Here is a 19,911-nt window from a genome sequence, read left to right as displayed (position 1 = left end):
TTTGTTTTCCAGTGAGCAGCTCAGCCTACAATAAAGAGTTTTTGCAGTTTTTCACTCTCACCACAAGATGTCGCTGTCTTGTTATCATTAAATACAGTGCGTTTAATATTATGCTGAAATAAGATGTTTTTTGCCCTGTTTTTTTCTAATAGCGTGCTTTGAGGAAAACCTTGCATATTTTTTCCAAAAATTTAATCAAGATGATTGAACTTAATTTGGTTTTCCACACCAGGGAAATTGTTTGTTTGTATCCAGGTTTGATGTTTTGTTTCATTGTTCACAATGGGTGATGCTGGAGAAGACCAAAAAATGTTCAAAGTAAGTCATTGCTTAATAATACAATCAACACCATCTTCACAATGACATTGAAGTTTTTAACATTTGTTTAAACAATTAAATGTTTTGCTCTTTATGTTAGAATATCGAGGACGCTAAACAGAATAACAAAGTGGGAATCTCCATCAATGGTGCAATTATAAGTTAAGATAGCACTGTTTGGATAGTCATATCATGGAGATTTGTGGTTTTGTCCTTGTCAGAAATTGTATATTTAGTATGCTGGAACACAGTGAGCCAAAGCTGCAGGATGTTCCATTTTTCTCACATTTGATTCAGGTTGAAAAAGAAAGAAGCATTTTTTTTGTAATTATTTGCATGTCACATGAAAAAACAATATTGATTAATCTTGTATTTTTGATGTAATCATTTTAATTATTGTGACAACAAAACAATTATTATCCTGTGTATTTTATTGATTGTTCGTTTTTTGTTTTGATACAGTAAAGTTAGAATGTAAAATGTACTCACATAGCTCTTTTTCAAAACCAGATATTCCAAAGTGCTTCCTATATCATGAAGGCATCAAATGTTATGTGTGAGGTACGCTTGATCAATTATAATCTTTTTAAATTCCTACTTATTTCTTGTTAATGATCTCATGGCAACCTCATACATGAAAGCATCGCCCTTAGCCGAGGCTGGGAGGGAGTTGGAATGTCGGACTTTTTCACCGTCGTCCATGAACGCACCAACGTTCGCTTTCTACTGACGGGCTGCGACCCGCCCCAGACTTTGAAAGGACATCTGCACCAACCAATCCGCGGCAGGCGATGCTGGAATTAACCAATGAGACGTCCGAGGCTGCGTGTTAGGGGGCGGGTGCTTCTGTGCAGCAGGCTTCTCTGCGCCTAGCTAACAATAGCCTGGGTTCGGCAAGTTTACTGTTAAAAAACCGACCAGCAGGGCGACAGAGCGGCGCAGAGCTGAGCCGAGAGCAGAGCAGAGTTTGCCGAATACATGAGACGGTGTGTCCCGGTGTCGGAAATTATCACCCAACACTCTGGGATTTACATTTGCAACCAGACAGGTGGTGAGTGAGCCTTTCGACTTTAATTCTACACCTCACATTTAGCCAGACATCTCCATTCTGAGCCCGGCATGGTGCGTTGTGAATTAGGGGCTCATTTGCTTGAGAATAGGAAGGGGTTAATGGTTACTGTAGGCTGGGATCACACTATTATTCTCTTATTCTTCATCTTCATCCATGTATTAACACCCCGGACCACGCAGGCCCGTTAGCCCGCATACAGTGGACCTGAAGTCAGCCACGACGAGGGTATAACAGCCGGAGGTGGATGGTGTGATTATTTTTTTATTACACCGGTTTCCTCCCAGTTTAGCAGCAGGCTGGGATAACATGGGAGTTTTTGCTGGTGAACGTCAGGGCGAGTATCACGAATGAATGAATGAATGAATGAATGACTGGAAGAAAAAAATCCTGCCAGTTTTTCAGAAATCTGCCTCAAAGGATACCTCTGACATGATTCATCAGAAAGTCCATGTGGTGCCCATGATCCTCTGCTCTCCTCTCACTCCTTCAAATCCTGAAATTATTCAGATTTTAAGCTTATTTTTTAGCTCTAATCTGGTGTAATACGTTTAAAGTTTACACACATATTTTGTAAATGATTTGCATGCTGTTCCTTTAATGTCACTATCACCTGTCTGTCTATTCACATCACCTGCTGTGTCATTAATTGCTATAAACTTGTAGTTTTCTGTGATACGTGCACAGTAATCTGTCTGAAAAGCACTTGTTTCCACACGGCTCAGCAGAAATCAGTGCACTCTTCTCCATCCTTCAGTGGTATTTATGTGCCAGTAGATTTCTGGAGGCATTTGAACGTCTTAAGCGAGTCTGACAGTGTATATCTGCTGCTTGTTATTGATTACAGATGGACAGATAAGCGCGCTCTCTAACTCTCATTTGGCATTTCTATCAGTATTTAGAGTCAATTCCCTTCTAGATAAACTTGCGTCTTCGTCTCTCTGTGCATGAAGTACAGCCTCTCTCCGGCTGAGCTGGGCTGACGCTGCCCTTTGCTCCCCGTTATAAAAAGTTTCCTTGTCATCTGAGCGAGCAGTTTCCTGGATTAAGTGTGTGAAGCTGATTAAAAGTGTTGGTGGTTTGCTCCTGAATGAAACACGCAGGCAGTTATTGACGGACTCCCTGTGATATCCTTTTCACCATCGATGTTGTTTTACTCCTGAGCTTCACACCTGTGTCAGGGGAGCTGAGAGTGGAGAGAGGGGATTATTTCCACTCGGTTGAATGACAGTGATTTTTATTGGCCTGTCTTCTTTAGAGCTCAGGTTGAAAACCTTTGATTTTGAATGGAGCCTTGTTAAAGTAATAGAGGTGATGAGTTAATGTTCAAACTAGGACCCCAACTAGAAAAAGGTTAAATGAGTGTGGAGTACAATATTGTATTTATCAATTGTATTCAATCTTTGATGGGTTCTGTAGATTTATTTTCTAAGTTGGTCTTGTACAAGGCTGGGCAGTATATCAATATTATATCGTCTTTTCATTGTCTTTTCCTGGTTCCTGGTTTAAAAGGTAGATACTCACTCATTATATTCACATTACTGATTTTCTTTTGATAAAACATTTCATTGTGTCAATTAACTTTTGGTGTGGATCTGAATAAAGAGTCAGATCAAAGGAATATTTCCAATTTTGTGCACATCACATCATAATCAGATAAATCAATAATGGAAATTATTATTATTAGTTGCGTCCCTACTTACAATACCAGCCACAGAATCATGTTGATAGTACGGTGTGGTCTTATAAAGGTAGCACAAAATGGTCAAAAAGTGATATTGTGATTAGTTTGACATGTTTTTACACAAGTCATGATTATTATGGATGATCTAATTCACATTAATTGAGAAACTAGTAAAATTATGATGATGTGGCATTTCTCTGTTCTCTGCCTAACAACTATGTTTTATTACATGTGGAGAAAAAACTTTGTAGACCAGAGAATTCTGCAGCAAAACAAAATGTCATCAGAACAATATTTTGATTGTGCGATTATTGTGCAGCGCAACTTGTATTGGGGTGAATGGTGTTTCTGTGGGGAGGTGACTTCAGCTCTCGATTGGTTTTCTCACCAAACATGAATACAATGACATTTCTGATCAGGAATCATTAGTAAGGTGGAGATAATGACTAATGACTAAGTCTTAAGTATAAGAGTCTGTTTAGTTCAGAAAATGACATCACTTTGCTGTAATGCAGCTTTTAAAACCATGAACCGAGAACACTTTAGTAAGTAACGATACAATATCAGTATATTGTCTGGCCCTATTCTGCATACACAGAATGATTTAATGTTTATATTTATTTTCTTGCTTCCATTCTGCTTTAATAAGTTACATGTGGTGTCATTTTCAAACACAGGACCCAATTTTTCACGACTACATAAACAGTATGTGTTGGATATAAGAGCGTTTGTGCACTGGAGGGTCTGAGATGGGTGAGGATGTTTCAAAAGCAGCCGCATCAGAACATGTGCAGTAAATCAAACAGAATTAGATCTGATTGTGTCCAGAGCTGCATCCAGTCCGTCCCACCAACCACAGACTCTCAGTACAAAACCATCCTGTAGCATGAGTCTGTGCAGCGTGAGTTGAGTTGAACCCATGGATTGCGTTATGGTTTTAAAGGCAGTGGCGGCACAGCTGTTGCTATGGAGACCTGGGCGTGGCTAAAGGAGTGTTTTATGACCCCGTGTGGAGCATGAGGCCACCCAGTTGTCGCGTTGACACCTCGACAGCAGGGTGAAGAGAGAGGAAGGCTGGGAGGAGTTAATGACCCATTCGGCTCCTGCGGCTTTGGGCTCGGCTACTTCAGGAGAAAGAGGACAGTGTGTGTGTGTGAGTGTGTGTGTGTGTGTGTGTGTGTGTGTGTGTGTGTGTGTTGGCTTGTCTTTGGGCTCTGTCTCACCTGTCGTTGAAGTTATTTTTAACCCTGAGACAGTTTGTTTGGGCTCTAAGTGAATAAGACCTGCTGACTTACAGTGTGAGCTGCTTACCGCCAGAGACAACCACGCACTCACAGAGAAATGTACAGTGCACTTCATTTCCACGTATTTTAGTTTTTTGAAAGTTATAAAATTAGTTATTTCCATTGCAGTATTTTGCATATGCAAGTGTCCAGAAAAGAAAAACAAAATGCAGAATCAGGTTGCCAATCAGTTGTTTATTTACACATCCAGCCCAGAACCATCATTCATTTCGATGGTGAATGTAGGTTCAATATTTACTCTTCTTGTTTGTTAGTCTTTATGCGCTCCTGGGGGACGTACCTGGCTCCTTAACTTCTGAATGCTCCTCTATGTTCACCAGCTAGTCTCCAGCCGTGTCTGTTTAATGCCAGGCAGGTAGTTACAGTGAGTTTTTAGAGCACTTTCACTGAAAACAGCCTCTTGCTGTGGTAGAGGGAGTTTAGGGAGGAGATGATTACATATGTGGGGTAGATGCTGTTATCAAACAGATCACAATGCAAGCAGAACGTGAATGGTGTGTCCAGTTTGGTGTCCACAGGATTCTTTACCTGGCTGATTAATCAGGCTTTTAGCATGTTAAAGCCTGAGGCCATCTGACCTGGCAGAAGATGAGGAACACGCTCTCTTGGGTTGTGAGTGAGTTGCAATCATAATCCCGCGTGTTACGCCTCTTGCACAGTCAAGAAATCCAGGAATGTGAGGGCCGTCTGGGACCAGTCATGTCCTCTGTATTGTTCTCCATTGTGCCGCGACCGCGCTACGACATGATGACGTTTGTACAAGAGGTCGCTGTGCTCAGGCCGGGTTGCAGCCAGACCAGTGGGAGTGCAGGCCAGCGGGCGACCGGGGAGAAGGGCATCGTACCTTGGCATGGTACTGAGCAACTGGGCCAAGTGTGAGTGCAAAGTAAAGGAACAGTTTGATAAATCGGGGATAAAGGTTTGTTTGTTCTCTTGCAGAGCATTAAGAAAATATGCTGAGAAGATGAATAAAGGGAAAAACCGCTAACCTGACATCTCTGTTACCTGGTGTGTGCGACGCTGTTATGTTCAGTCTGCCACACGGCTTCATATCCCACTGGGAGCGTTTCAAAGACTGCAACTGCAGATTATTTTAATTTATTATTATATATTTTCTCAAATATTTCATTAGTTGTTTGGTATATAAGATTGTTAGAATATAGTGAAAAAGGAAAGAAAGATTCACAGTTGATTTGCTGGAATGAGATCTTTGACTTTATTTTCTAAATTAATCATTGCATAGTGGTACATCTTTTACTCTTACTTTTGGCAAGAGAGTAAAAAGTTTATTTCCCAAAATGTCAAACTTAAACCGGCTGATTATTGTGTGGTCAGCGATGTTGGGTTGCGTTCTCCGATGACTGTGACTGTTGTGATGAAGAGCAGAGCTGAGAGCACCTCAGGAATCCCCGTGATGAGATGAAAGATGAGGTTTCACTGCCTTCTTAATTTCAAATTATTAAACTAAAAACTAAATAACTGATGAGGATGGATATTTTTTCTTTGCAGTTTTGACACCCGCTCACACACAGTACCAACAGAAATAGTAATATTGGCTGTTGAGCAGGCAGAAGCCTGCCAGTAGCTGAATAATGGATAGTCTGTCTGCCTGAAGGCTCCTGGAGCTGCTGAGCACGGCGTCTAGACTGCACAAAACTACATGCACTCTCCTCGTTTCTCCATGAAACAGGCTGACTGGCTGGATCCACAGGAAAGCTGTGATCCTGCATTGATTTCTTTTCTTCTTTAGGTATTTTATCCACTTCTTTGAAGTGAAGGCAGATGAAAGAATGGGAGATGAGGCATCTCTAAGCTGGTAATAGTGTGGTTCAGGATAACACAGATAGTCCCATTACTGTTGGTGTAATTATGATCAAACCTGCAGAGCATACTGAAATCTTCCTCTGGCTTCAGCTCAGTTTCATTTAGGAGTCAGAGCTCTGTCTGTTTAGAGGACAGGAGAGGAAGAAGCTTTAACAGGTGGGGCTCCATTCAGGGATAACATCGGTGTAATTTAATCTGTTTTCTGTCAGCACTGATCTGTCTGAATTTGCTCTCTGCAGTCAGAAGCTCTGCAGACTCGCTCGACCTGCAGACAGTCACCAGCTTGTTTTTTTGGGGTGGTTGTGGCTCAGCAGGTAGATCAGGTTGTCTACTAAACGGAGGGTCAAAGTGCCCTTGTGTAAGATACTGAACCCAAAATCTCTTCTGGTGGCTGTTCCATCAGTGTGTGAGTGTGTGTGAAGGCCTGAGCAGAGAAGCGCTGTATCACTCCTGAGGGCGGCCCCCTGCATGGTAGTCACTGCCATCAGTGTATGATATATTTCAAGTGGTATAAAACTAATAGCATGTGTTGTATTGTGCCGTCTTGCTCTCCATATGAACACAGAGGGCTGCTTTGTAACCTAGAGCACAATCTGACATCGCTGCTCGTGGACCATCATTCAAACAAAGTCAAATTCAAAGTCATAGCTCTGCAAGCAGGGCTGGGTATCGAACTGAATCATGAGAATAAAATCTTTAGAATAAGTGATCCAGTAGTTATCATGGTCTTAACATTTTACAGAAGTTTTATGTCTGAAATCCCGACAACAGACAAACACACAGAGAACCTGAACAGGAAAGTGAGGAGTGCTGATACTGAAGATACTCAAGGCCAAAATCCCAGCTTCTTGAGAGCTGACATCATGTGTGCGTGTGTGCGTGTGTGTGTGTGTGTGTGTGTGTGTGTGTGTGTGTGTGTGTAGCCCAGTGACCATATGGTTGAGGAACCACCCACTCATTGGGACGAGCCACACCTTCCTGCAACACCCACACACACTCACACATTTCTTTACTTTTAATCTGTCCCAGTGACACGTGCACACACCTTCAAACACACACAAGCAGCAAACAAGTGTGTGTGTGTGTGTGTGTGTGAGTGAGATAAATGAATTACAAATTACAGAGTGAAAGTAGGTCGAGTATATAGAAGAAGTTTGTGACCAACCAACTGTGTGTGTGTGTGTGCGTGTGTGTGTGTGTCTGAATATTTCAGTGTTGAAGTATTGTATTCACACCCTGTGGCCTTGCATCCACAGAGAGATACTGAGTGTGTGTGTGTGTGTGTGTGTGTGTGTGTGCATTACATCATTACATACTGTTTCTGTTGCGTGTGTCTGCTGGGAGATGAACACATGAGTGTGTGATTTCACTTCATGACTGAGACGACCCTGCCTCGACCAACACAACACACACAGGTTTCTGCTTCTCTGACTTCATTTTATACCATTTTAAATCAGGAAAAAGATTCCTGCACGCTGTCCACTTCATATGCAGTTAAGTTTAATGACAACAGCGTTTCAGTACTGAGACCATCATCAGGTTATCTAGGGTCAGGTCTAAATACTGAAACGTTGTCATTAAACTTTATTGCATGTGAAGTGGACGGTGTGTGGAAGTCTTCGGTCTTCTCCCCCGCACCCCCTTCTGATCTTAAGATGTGCAAAAGCTGTTTTCTGTGAATGCCATTTTATATGAAATATTATGTTTTTTGTATGTTAATTGGACCGAGAGCTCTTGAAGATTTGAGTAATGTTTTTCGACATTTTACGGACAAAGAAAACAATGATGAATGATTGTAGATCAGGGTCTGCAGTGACATATGCAACATCAACATTACATTTTCCCCTCAGTTAGAAGTAAACTGACCTATCATGATATTTTCAAATGCCAACATCATGATATCATCTCTACAGATATCAAACAGTCACTCAGGACTGCAAACTGATTCTCTCTCCTTCCTGCAGTCTGGTTTTGTGTCTTTGTTTTCTTCCCCTTCACCCGCTCTCCTCAACTTTGTTTCCTTTTCTCTTTCCTTTTGCCAACCTCTTTTTCATTCTTCCTCTCCTTGTATATCTTTCCTTACTATCCTCCTCCTCATCACCTTTCTCTCCTTTCCTCTCCTCCTCTTTAACCCTCTCTCCCTCCTCCGCTCATCTCCATCTCTTTTATCTTCTTCTTTAATCTTACCTTCTTCTCTATTCCTCATGTCTTCATGGCTGATTTCCTCCTCCTCGTCGTCCTCTTCTTCACCTCCTCCTCTCATGTCCACTCCTCTCCTCCAGCCTATCTGTAACCAGTGAAGCAACTATAATACTGTTATCTATAAATATCCCTTCATATCTCTCACTGTCAAACAGAGGAAATCTCTCTTTAACTGTCGTGCACTTTCTTCCATTTACCAGTTATGTTTTCTTCTCTCTGCTATTCCTGCCAGAGATTTCTCTCACTTTAAGTCTCTTCTTCTCACATTTAGAGCAGAAGGAAACTTATTTTCTAATCACGCTGTATGCAGTTTCATTTATAGTGCTTGACATTTGTTATTAAAGGAGAAAAACATCATCAGTGTAGAGAAACATGAGAATCAGCAGTGTGGAATAGATGAGGCTGATCAAAATCCAACGTTTTCAGATGTCAACAATGTTGGATGTTTTTATAATTAAATAAATGTCTGATGTTGAAAAGGTTGAAGTAAATGTGACTGACAAGGCTGCACAGTGAATTTAAATTTGATCTAATTCGCAATCTGATCAGTTGCAATACTCATATCGTAGAAGATGCAAAGAGGGAGCCAAGATGGTGTCCTCGTAACACGTCTGTTGTGACGTCTCCAAGACGTTCAGTCTCCAAACAATGATTAATGTTGCTATGATCATCAATGACAACCTGTGCTGTAGCGATGACATATTTTTGTAGGCTAACCCCAAAGTTAGCTTCACCCTGGTTCCCTCGTCAAAAAGCTGATGGGATTTTGTTTTTGGATTATTGCAGAAAATAATCTCTGTGTCAAACACAAGTTTATGATACTGACATGTTTTGTTCATCAAGATAATCTTCACAGATGAACGCTACTTTTTTTGATTTGCCAGGTGTAAATTACATCTCTAGCAGTAAAAAGCTAATGTTAGGCTATAAACAGAACACATCACGGTCACATGACTTAGACGTCAGCGCCACTAAGAGTCTTGTAGTTTTTAGGACTACAAACTTCCCACTCTATGATTACCAGACTGAGTACTTGCCTCGTCTGACTGGACGCATGCTGCATTCACATGCTCCTGGGACAGTCCTGTTTCTGAAGTTAGGAAGTCATACTTGTGATTCTGTTGTGTTCATGTGCATCATGTCTCAGTGTGGGGCCAACATAGACAGCAAAAAGAAGCTGTTTTGCCTTTAATCGCTCAGAGCGCTAACATGATAGGCATTAACATGTGGTGTGGTGTTGCTTCTTGAAATGTCTTGTTGTGATGGCGGCCATCTCTCAACATCTTTATATTGGTTGTCACTTTTTCTCCACCTCCTCCTTCTCTCTCGTTGTATCTTTCCTGATTGTCTTCTCAGCCTCATCGCTCTCAGGCCAAGATCTGTTTCTCATTTTCTCTGCCTCTCTCCCATCTCGTCCCTTCCCCAGGGGGATGTTTCATGCTGTGTTCTCACCTCCGTTTCAGCAGAGACGAGAACAACACCCTCGTCGCTCGCTTGCACACTCCAAATTTTAAATATGGCCAGTCGAGCGCATGAGCTTGCCCTCAACATGCACTCTCTCTCTCTTTCAAAGTGTCCAAAAACATTAAATAAACCATATTGATACCAAAGAGCTCGGTTTTGGTGTATTTTCCAGAGACCTGGCAGTCAAACTGCAGTTTAAAGGATTAATGGATCAGCAGAAAATGTATCTTTCATAATTGGATTAATATAGTAAGCCATTTTTTTAATAATGGAGGGCTAATAATTCGCTGGTTCTGGCTACTCAAATGTGAATATTTGCTGTCTTTTTTTTGGTCCTCTTTGAATTGAACAGAATTGAATATCATTTGGTTTAGGACTGTTGGACAAAAAACAATGTTAAGACTTTAACACTGGCTCCGGGGACATTCATTTATTTATTTATTTATTGACCGAACAATATGTTCGTGCATATATTTGGCATATTGATCCGTAATGAAAACGATCATTAGTTGCAGCCCTGATTCACACTAATAACGTCCTCAACTTAAAGGATGAGTCCACCCAAAAATGTAAATTCAGTCACTCCTGTTCAGGAGATGACTAATGATTTTAATTTTGGGTTAAACTTATCCGCAATGCTTATTTCTGTAAAGTCTACTGATGCGTCACACCTCCACATATTTAGTTTTACATTTTGAGTAAGATTCCAACATATTTTCGTGTGAGCGTCTCCGGCAGCTGCTTGTCAGCATTCATCAGATGACAAGCATGCTCTGCAGGAATAATGAGGCTTGCTGCCATGAAACACAATTACTTTCACATTTCTCTGCCAAGTACATTACACGCACAAGTAGTCTGACTTATTGTACGTGTGAGTTTCACCTCACAGATAAGACAGGCGGCCGGTCGGGGGGAGACAAAGCCGGTTTAGAGAGCAACATGTTGGATTTACAGGCTGCTGTGGTCGCTGATGCTTCAGCCTTGAACTGAACAGACAAAGCTAATTTGGAGCTAAACCTCCACAGTCTGATCTAATAATGACGTTACCACTGACAGCATGAAGCTGCATGTGGGGCAGCCAAACTGTTTCAAAGTTACTAATAAACCTGTTGATAATGATTATAGATTAGTGATTACTGGGTAATTATCAAACACTATCCTTAATAAACTGTCAGTGTCAGCGGAGTGTAAGTAGTGCAAACTAACAGAAGAGCAGTGTTGTAAGGATATACACATATAAAGGATATGTGTCTGATATTAAATGTACTTGTAGTGTTGTAGTAAAAAGTTAAAAAAGTATATATCATGTATACTTTGAGTAAATCAATTATCGGCCTCTTCGGTCTGATCCAATATTCCACATTTTATTTATTTATTTTGTTTATTTACTTTATCACGTTGCCCATTCAGTGAAATAATGAAATAAAAAAACTGCTCTTCTACTACTTCTACTGGAATCTGCATAGTAACAAGTTGCTCAAGTAAAATTCTGTTGTGTTTTACTGTTTCATCGTGTTCTCCTGTGATGCCACTTCATAATAAATGTTTTTAAATTACTAAACGGGGGGCTTTTATTCCGAAGAAGTTATAGTAAATGAAGCGTGTTTGTAACTGAATTAGCAGAGCCACTTTGTTCGCGGTCATTCCTCGACACGCTTTCAAGGAGGTAGCCCAGATATGCCCAGTGGAAATGCAAATCCCTGCTACAGCGAGTCAAACCGAGTGGAGCCAGGCTGGCAGATGTGATAGGAATACGGCGCTCTGTCTTTACCTGGATACAGCGGCTCTGAATGTCTTGTGTTGTCTGAACTGAGTGCTGTAAGTGAACCTACATCAGTCCATCAGATATTGAGAGATCTTGCAGCTCACCTGAACTGGAAGCTTAATGAGTAGATGTATTATTAGCAAAGGCTAACGCTGGGCCAAATGTTACCCTGAGTCTGTGTGTGTGTGTGTGTGTGTGTGTGTGTGTGTGTGTGTGTGTGTGGCACAGGTGAAAGAGCAATGAACACACAGCTGGCAACATGTCACATTAGCCTGTGGTAATGAGAGTTTACCAACACCTAAATAAGCCATAATCTACAGCTACGTGTGCATAACCTTCTGGCTGTTGGCATGTGCATGCGTGTGTGTGTGTGTGTGTGATGTGTGTGTGTGTGTGTCCTCTCACAGTCAGGTGTGAATGTGTGGACAGCTGCAGGGCCGGCTCTCACCTCCTGCCCTCCTTCTGTTTGACCTCCCTCTTCCTCTTTCAAACATCATCTGTTCATCCTCGTCCGAGCCCCCGATGACACCGACACGCTGTGGACACACAAACGGCTTCATCCTCACTTATAACACGACGGACTGTTTGTTTGTGTGACGGCATGTGGACCCCATCTGCTGAGAGAAAAAAGCACAGACAGAAGCCCCGTCCACTCTCATGTGAATGTTTTTGTGAATGAGTTTCGCGGCTGCTCCTGTTTATTCTTCATTTTGTGTCGATAACTTCTCACCATGTTCAGTTGTGTTGAAAATCACACTGTTGTTTCTCTCTGTGATTATCGTAATCGTGTTTTAAAGTGACATCTACATGCCGTCATGTCCTCTTGTGATGCTGTTGACTGCAGGACTATAAAATGAGACTTTATTGAGCGGCATTAAAAGTTAACAACCCAGGAAATACTCTCAGCCTTTGCTAGCCTGCTAGCCTAAGTCTGTGTGATACCTTTGTGTGGAACCCGTGTGGAACAGTAATGTTAAAGACGAACACAAAATCAGCTGAAATTCTTGCTTTGATGTAAGTGGTCAGCTGATCAGCAGTGTGTAATGACGGCTGTCTCTCTGTTTGTGTGCAGGCTGCAGGTTGAAGCTGCCTCTTTGCTTTTCTGTGAGAGGAGCGACCCGGATACGACATTAACAGGTAAGACTGTAATTCTGAGTCTACGAAGGGAGAGGCCTAACATGTGCTAACATATACGCAGTGCCAGATCAGCTCCAACACAATAAACAGAAGCTCAATGATAATAATGATGTAATAATATAATAAACAAAGAGGGACTGTGATATCACTCTCTGCACAGGTGCTTTTTATTCCACTCAATCTTTACATAGCAGTTGTTCCTTGATATCTGGTGAGGCTGAATGTTTCATAGTATAGTGTAGTAAGACCATTGGTTGTGCACACATTCTAAAAAAGATGTTTTCTGATTTTTGAGACTAATTTCCAGGTTGTCAAATACAGATGCTTTTGGTTGAGGGTTGAAGTCGGATGTAACCAGACCAAATTAAATTCAGCTGTTCATTGTTTCATCTCTGCAAACACTGGAAACATTTTATTTAAAAGGATAATTTGTGTTTTTCTTGTTAAATTCTTGTCTTGATGAGACATGGAGAAAAAGACACAAAAGCACAGTTGGTTAATTACTGACTGCTGAATGTGTTGTTTAATCCAACATGCTGAGAGTGTTCATTAAGCAGAGAAACGCTCCTCTTGCAGCAGGGATTTGTCGGACTCTTGCTCTCAGTCTCTGTCTCTGGATCAGGTCACCCTGCAGACATGCTGTTCATTAGATCATTCATACACAAAAGACATTTCAGAGGAAGCACGCAGCAGCTCATCAGTGCTGTGGCTCACTGAGGGAAACCAGAGTGTTTCACATTATGTAAGTCAGCTGTAATGGGATTCTGCCTTTCTGGCCTGATGGCTCCCAGAATGCACTGCAGCCTCCATTATTTATGGGGTTTCCATAGTAATTGGGGTGCGGCAGGGCGGAGTCTGACAGCTGGTAGATCAGGGATGGAGAAAGAAACCCCTCCACCCACCAGCACACCTGAGTGAGTGTGTGTGTGTGTGTGTGTGTGTGTGTGTGTGTGTGTGTCTTTAAGAGTGGGGGAGTTCATGGTGCTCCTGAGAACTGAGACTCTGAGGGCTCGCCATGCATTTTTTATGTACTGCATCATTGTGTGTGTGTGTGTGTGTGTGTGCGCGTGTGTGTGTGTGTGTGTGTGTGAGCTCTGGATGCCTCTGTGTGTGTTTGAATATTGCCACACAAAGGAATGTGTGATACAGTATGGTCCAAAGTTTTTTTTTCTTTTTCACTAAAAAAACTCAAATACTTCATATTGAGGCAGAAACGGCACATCCTCGTGATCCCCAACGACTCCCTGAAATAAAATGTTCCAACATATTCCATATTCCAGCGTTTTCCACAAAATCTTGTCGTGAAGTGAGAAGTTAGCTCATTTTCTCATAAGCTAGGAGTTGACTGGTTTTTCTAAGGTGACATCGTTTATTAGTCATCCTGTAGTCCGATAACAGATAATTGGAATCAGGGCATGTGAGCGGAGCGGAGCGCAGAGCGGGTTTTAATCCAAAGGCCAGAGCGATGGTTCCGTTTCGCTCCAGTTCCGCTCCGATACCGCTCTCCACGAGTCTAGTGCATGCACAAGTCCACACAGACTCACGTGTGCCTTCAAGGAGGTCATTTATTGAGAGATGGAGTTTGTAAAATATTTCGAAAAGCAAGCAGACACGTCATATAGGTGCAACGTCAGGAATTGCTCCCTCTTTTAAATTTGAGCGAGCGTGGAGCGATTTCACAGGAGCTGAATGACATTTTAAGTGAGCGGAGAGTGGTCTTTCTCGCCGCTCCACTCCGCTCACATGCTCTGATTGGAATCGGTATACATTCACATGAAAAATAAAAATCTTTGTCTCAAAGTCGAGAAAAACCAGTGATGGAATGTAACTTACTACAATTTACTAAGTATCGTACTCGTTTGAGGTAATTTGCTTAAACATTTTCATTTTCTGCTACTTATACTTTCACTACACTACATTTATTTGATAACTTTAGTTTCTACTTACTTTACTAATTCAGATTATTCAGTGCTGATTGGCTATTACTCGTGACATCAGAGAGACCAGTATGCTGCATCAGAGCCACAGTACTGCATTTTTTCATTTATTTATTTTAGTGGCAGTCGGACACAAAAACCACCAATGATGAAAAATGATCAATACCGGCCTGACAGCTGCCCAGACTCATTATCCCCCCCATCAGAAAGAATGCAGATTTAAAGCCAGTCAGTGAGTGGAACGCAGCTCATTGCTGGATTTTTTCACAGTATCAGAACTCCCATTTCTCTCCTACCCCAGGTGGAACAGCTGTTTTAGTTTGGTGTGTGTGTGTGAGTGTGTGAGAGAGATACCTTTGAGACAGGTGTATCACTGCTTTCAAGCTTGTGTGTAATATGAAGCTGATGGATTGTGTGTGTGTGTGTGTGTGTGTGTGTGTGTGTGTGTGTGCGTGCGCTTGCCATCCCGTGTCTTCATGGCATGGCTGAGATAAACCAGGCATCACAACACACACACACACACACACAAACACGCACACACATTTTTTTTAAAACATCCAAAATCTGTGACACCACAATCCAGTGAATCAATATAAAATCCCCACATTTGGCCTTTTAAGGGGTATTTCGTATTTTCAGAAAGATGGATATTGTGATGTATCAATTATCGCAGATTGGCTAAATGGTGATACTATTATTATCATAGGCAATGTGTCATGAATTGTATCATAATGTGACTTATTCTTGGTTTCTTCTTTTTCTGAATTTAAAAAAAAAAGGTTTTAAAGAAAACACGCTGGCTGTCACAGTTTGAACTAGGCTCCTTCAGTACACATGTGGAAGTGAACAAACTGCAGCAGGAACAAGAAAGTTGCAGCAGCTTTCAGCATTCACACCTGCAATGGCTTCAGGAGTTCCACTTAAAAAGTGTTGTTTTGTTCTCAATACTAGAAATCAGGCACGTGTTCCAGTTTCCCCAAAGTTACCTGACCCCATGAGCAGAAAGCTGATGTCACAAAATCCTGATATAAAGTTGACACATTTATTTTTCTTAATTTTCAAAATAAACAATTAACAGATTTTATAAGAAGAGTTGCTGATTTCTTTTCTGTTGATTGATCAAGAGAAGAAAGTGTGTGTGTGTGTGGGTGTGTGTGTGTGTGTGTGTGTGTGTGTTGTGTGTGTGTGTGTGTGTGTGAACTCTCAGACAGATTTTCCAGTGAAAAATGGTTTTGTCTAAATTCCAGTGGTCTCATGTTGCTACTCAGCTTTCTGTCTATTCTTTGATCCCTCGCTCTTTACTTTCCTCTGGCCCCCAATTGCCCCCTTTCCTATTTCTCTCTCTCTCTCTCTCTCTCTCTCCTCTCTCTCTCTCCGGCCTCCCTCTCTCTCTCTCCTCTCTCTCTCTCTCTCTCTCTACTTTGTGTTCTCTCAGGATGTCTCTCGCTCCCGCTGGTCCACTTAGTCTCTGTGTTACTTTCCCTTTTTGTCCTCTTTTGTCTTGCTCTTCTCTTCGTGCTTGCTCATTGTTGGATCACTCAGACCAGAGAGATTCCTCTTTTCATTCATTCGGTCTTTTTAAAAACTTTTTTTTTTTAAATCCTCCTTCTTCCTTGCACACATTGAAATGATGAATAGCTGTAAGCAGAAAACTTTCCAGACAGATTAAACGGAGTGAGCGCTGATGTGGTGATGGAAAGACGAAGTAGAAAAGTGTGAAAAAGAGAGAGACAGAGGGTTCAGCTGCTGTCAGAGTTTAGAGAGTTTAAATGTGTTTTTTCTCTTTGATCCTTTGGGAAATGCATAATTAGCTGTCATGCCAGTTATGTAGCTTTTAATTTAAACAGCGAGAGTGTGTGAAATAAAAGTGCTGTCACGACTGGGATTCCAAATTGAAGATGGCTCAGAATGTGCTTTCAATTTCCATCATCGAAATCAAAAGTGGGATTGTTGATATTCTCAGTATTTTTTTCTCTCCTCCTCACTTGTTCAACTAAAAACAATGAAACCCCAAAACATTTCTAAGACAACACAGCTAACTTCCAGTCACTCATCCTGTGTGCACAAAGACAATGTCAGGTTTATCATTTTATTATTTTTGATCGATTCTTTATTGACTTGTTTGTGAAGAGTGTTTTCTCTGGACAGCTTTGACAGATCTAACTTTTTACAAACTGAATTTCTACCTTTGGCTGTTTTTTGTTGAATCACTGAAGGTGTTTTTTTATTTTTCTATATTTGTGGTGAATATTATTTGAACTTAAAAAAAAGTCTAACCTGCAAAGAGCCTCCAGGATAAAGTCAAGCTGTTGCTGTCTTTGTCTTTGATTTGTGGTGTTGACCTGCTGGAAGGGAGAAATGAGACCAAAGATGTACGGGAGCCTGTAGGGGACAATACCGCCATATACATACCTATATCCTCCACCCTGTATAGGACGCACACACACACACACACACACACACACACACACACACACACACACACACACACACACACACACACACACACCTGCAGCTTAGTATAGGACAGACTGTAGGAATCTTCTTCTGCTGTGCAGCAATCTATTGGATGCCACGACTGATTTATCTCCACTGCAGTGTGTGTGTGTGTGTGTGTGTGTGTGTGTGTGTGTGTGTGTGTGTGCAAGATGCTTCCATCATGTTTATGGCTCACATTATGCGAGCCTAACTGCTGTGTGTGTGTGTGTGTGTGTGTGTGTGTGTGTGTGTGTGTGTGTGTGTGTGTTGATTTCAATCATGGTACAGTATAGGGTAGAGTGTGTGTCCATGGATACCTGGTGTGTGTTTGTGTGTGTGTGTGTGTGTTTACATTAAGCCTATTACCATCATTAGAGGACTTGCCACTTAAGGCTGTGCAGTGCATCCTGGGATTGAATCGAACGCTTCACATCTTCCTCTCTTGCAGCTTCTCATCTTCCATCTTCTTCTTCTTTCTCTCTCATGTCTTACTATAATCTGATTTTGGATGTTTTCTATTCTTCTCTCCTCTTCTTTAGCTGTTTTCAATCCAAAAATTCAAAATTTGAGTCCTGTATTTTTTTTTAACTCTTCTGGGTTTTGTCCTCCTCAGACTGCTGATTTTGCAAACATCCTCTCCTACATGACAGTCTACAGTGTAGACAGTTTACTTACATTTTTGTTTTTCCTCATTTGCTTTTATTTGCTGGTATTTTCCAGCTCTTCTGCTTCTCGTAAAAACCAATCAGGTCGACTTTGGACGGCCAATCAGTCAGTGGCAGTCAACTCTGACCAATAGCAGCTGCTGATTCGGACCTTTCCTATGATGTCAGACACACACACAGTCAGCGATGCTCAGCTGATAAATCATTAATAACTTCTTCAATGCTGTCCTCCTTTTGATATTTCTCTTCCTTCAATCTGCTTTATGTTCATGTCTGGAGGAAACCACTTTGAAATAAAGTTATTATTCATTTTCATTTTCCCCAGAAGTAGATTTTTTTATACCTGACCGTACAATCCAATATCAGGCGGTGATGCAGTCAAAGTCAACGCCTGTTAAAGGTGACACAACTTTCTTACATACGTATGTTGGCTAGCTGTGGCAAAATTGTGTGTTATGTACGTGTGCATCATGATTAACATGACAAATGTTAGAATTAATCTTAAATAAAAAATAAAGAAATAAATTAGCAGCTGTCATGATTAGGAACAGAAATTCCAAAGAACTGGGCAAGTTAACGATCAGATATGATGCAACACAACGTGCTTGTTTTCCATGATAACACACTTTAAGTATTAGTTACCTGAGACATAATCGCTTGTTAGTGTGTGTCCGGCATTGACAGGTGGAAGCCGCACACACCTGTAATGCCAGCTCACAGATTGAAGCATCACCAGTACAGTAACTCTACACCTGCCTCATCCTCTACAGTGTTGCTTATTAGCATATTGTATTTGGTTCATCAGATTATTAATGGTGATTAAACAATACGCACTTTATCATCAACTCCTCGTCAGGATGAGATTAAATATTTGAACGATACTTTACATGTAAAAATTGGATTTATCAATTTTTTTAATCGAAGGAAATCCAATTGTTCTCATGATGATTTCATTTGATGCAGAAGGAAAGTAATAGATTTAGAAATAAAAGGAGACATATGGCAGAAAAAGGTGTGTGTGTGTGTCTGTGTCTGTGTGTATGTGTGTGTATCTGCAGTCTACAGGGCACAGCAGACCTGAAACATCAGGTCTCCCAGCTGGGGGTCTTAATGTGACCTTGTAGCCTATGTCAGCATTGATTATGTAGAGCTGTGTGTGTGTGTGTGTGTGTGTGTGTGTGTGTGTGTGTGTGTGTGTGTGTGTGCTAGTCCTTATTGGATTTTGTTGTGTATGTGTTGACTTAAATGAAGACTCTGGGGTCCATACTGTCAGTGATAACTTTGTAGTTCTATGTACTTGCTCTTAGAAGCGCACACACACACACACACACACACACACACACACACACACACACACACACACACACACACACACACACACACACACACACAAAGACATCACACACATCACGATCTAGCCTTTGATGCCACTCACACACACACTCACAGAGTATCTTATTTTTGACATCTAAACAGGCTAATATGAGCAATTTGTGATTATATATCTGCTGATCATTAACTGATTGATCTTTTGGTCTTCTTTATTGGCTGTCAGCTGTAGTCTGTCACACTGGACAGTAGAGAAAGCTGTACCAGCGTCTGGGCCAAAAGTGGTTCAGTCGACTTCACCGACAAAATGAGATTCAGCTTTTCTCGACTGATTATTCACATCGACGACAAATGTCACGTAAATGTTCTCATGACCGAGCCGAGCAGCCAGAGATCGCCCAAATGATCTCAGTCGGTAGTGAACTAAATTTATTATGTATGTTTTTATAAGCACATGCACGCACGCACGCACGCACAGCACACACACACACACACACACACACACACACACACACACACACACACACACACACACACACACACACACACACACACACACAGAAAACACACAGTGGCCTCAGTTGGTCCCTGAAGGCAATATGCTGAGGCGGGGCTGCACAGATGGTTGTATGGTGTGTGGCAGGAGTTCTGGGATGGGATGCCTTGCTTATAATAACCTGCATAATCAATGTGCTGCACACACAGCCGGACGGACAGCTAGTTAATCATGTCCTG

General features: G+C 41.5%; 1 protein-coding gene across 2 annotated transcripts in view; it reads left to right on the top strand.

Moving 5' to 3' along the window:
• The first annotated feature begins 1,184 nt into the window (after positions 1-1,184).
• The window catches only part of pak1 (p21 protein (Cdc42/Rac)-activated kinase 1), a 52,197-nt gene continuing 33,470 nt past the window's right edge, over positions 1,185-19,911 (top strand). Inside the window, exons 1-2 of one of the 2 annotated variants that reach the window (XM_030398455.1) lie at positions 1,185-1,369; positions 12,703-12,767. The gene's annotated coding sequence lies outside the window, so the exon portion shown is untranslated. The remainder of the gene's footprint in view (positions 1,370-12,702; positions 12,768-19,911) is intronic. The other variant, XM_030398476.1, reaches the window with a different exon arrangement.

Source organism: Sparus aurata, chromosome 2 (genome assembly GCF_900880675.1).
Source record: "Sparus aurata chromosome 2, fSpaAur1.1, whole genome shotgun sequence".
In the NCBI taxonomy this organism is placed as follows: domain Eukaryota; kingdom Metazoa; phylum Chordata; class Actinopteri; order Spariformes; family Sparidae; genus Sparus; species Sparus aurata.
This window is presented reverse-complemented; position numbering and strand designations above follow the sequence as displayed.